This window comes from Mastomys coucha, unplaced genomic scaffold, assembly GCF_008632895.1.
Source record: "Mastomys coucha isolate ucsf_1 unplaced genomic scaffold, UCSF_Mcou_1 pScaffold18, whole genome shotgun sequence".
Lineage (NCBI taxonomy): Eukaryota > Metazoa > Chordata > Mammalia > Rodentia > Muridae > Mastomys > Mastomys coucha.
This window is the reverse complement of record NW_022196900.1, coordinates 49,908,732-49,909,842: the sequence shown is the minus strand read 5'-3', so window position 1 is coordinate 49,909,842 and position 1,111 is coordinate 49,908,732.

The window sequence follows — 1,111 nt, the reverse complement described above, 5'->3', positions numbered from 1 at the left end:
TAACAAAACAATCAAGGGAGGTAGAAGATGATAGGGACTAGGGGTGAAGAAAGGAAGGGGAAGGGATAAACAAGGGGGACAGCATCAGGTATACTAAGAGACTGGGGAGAAGTACAGATGGTCAGGAATTTAAACAGAGGTGTGTAGCAATGAAGGATGGGGAACTTGGGGTAGCCACCAGAAAGTCCTATAATCCAGGAAAGCAAGAGGATCCCAGGACCCAAAGGGGATGATATTAGCTGAAATACACAACAAAGGGGATGGAGAATCTGTAGAGACCATATCCAGGTGTTAGGCACAGCCCTCAATTGAGGAATGGGCCACTCACCTATCTCCAAAATTTTAACCCAAATTTACTCCTGTCTAAAGGAAACACTGACACAAGCGTTGAACAGAGGCTGAAGGAAAGGCCATCCAGAAACTGCCCCACCTGTTGAACCATCCCATATGCAGCCACCAAACCCAGACACCATTGCTGATGCCAAGAAATGCTTGCTGACATGAGCCTGATATGGCTGTCTCCTGAGAGGCTCTGCCAGAGCCCGACACAAATGCAGATGCTTGTAGCCAACCATCGGAATGAGCATGGGGACCGCAATGGAAGAGTTAGGAAAAGTACTGAAAGAGGTGAAGGAGTTTGCAACCCCATAGGAAGAACAATAATATCAACTAACCAGACTGGCCAAGCTCAGGGACTAAATCACCAACCTAAGAGTATACAGGGAAGGGCCCATGGCTCCATCTGAGCAGAGGATGGCCTTATCTAGAATACGTGGGAGGAGAGAGCTTTGGTCCTGTGAAGCCTCGATGCCCCAGCATAGGGGAATGCTAGAACGGCGAGGGGAGAGTGCGTGGGTTTGTGGGGAGCTCCCTTATAGAAGCAGGGGAGAGGGAAGAGAAGAGAATGGAGGTTTGTGGAGGGCAAACCAGGAAAGGGCATAACATTTGAAATGTAAATAAATAAAATATCCAATAAAAAAAGAAGTACAGAATGAATCTTTCTCTATATACATGTCAAAAAGGGAATTTTTGGAAATTCTTACCGTCTGCGGTCCTGCGAATCCAATAATAGCTATTGGAAGATGAAAAGTTCAGTAGTCTTGTAGTTTTG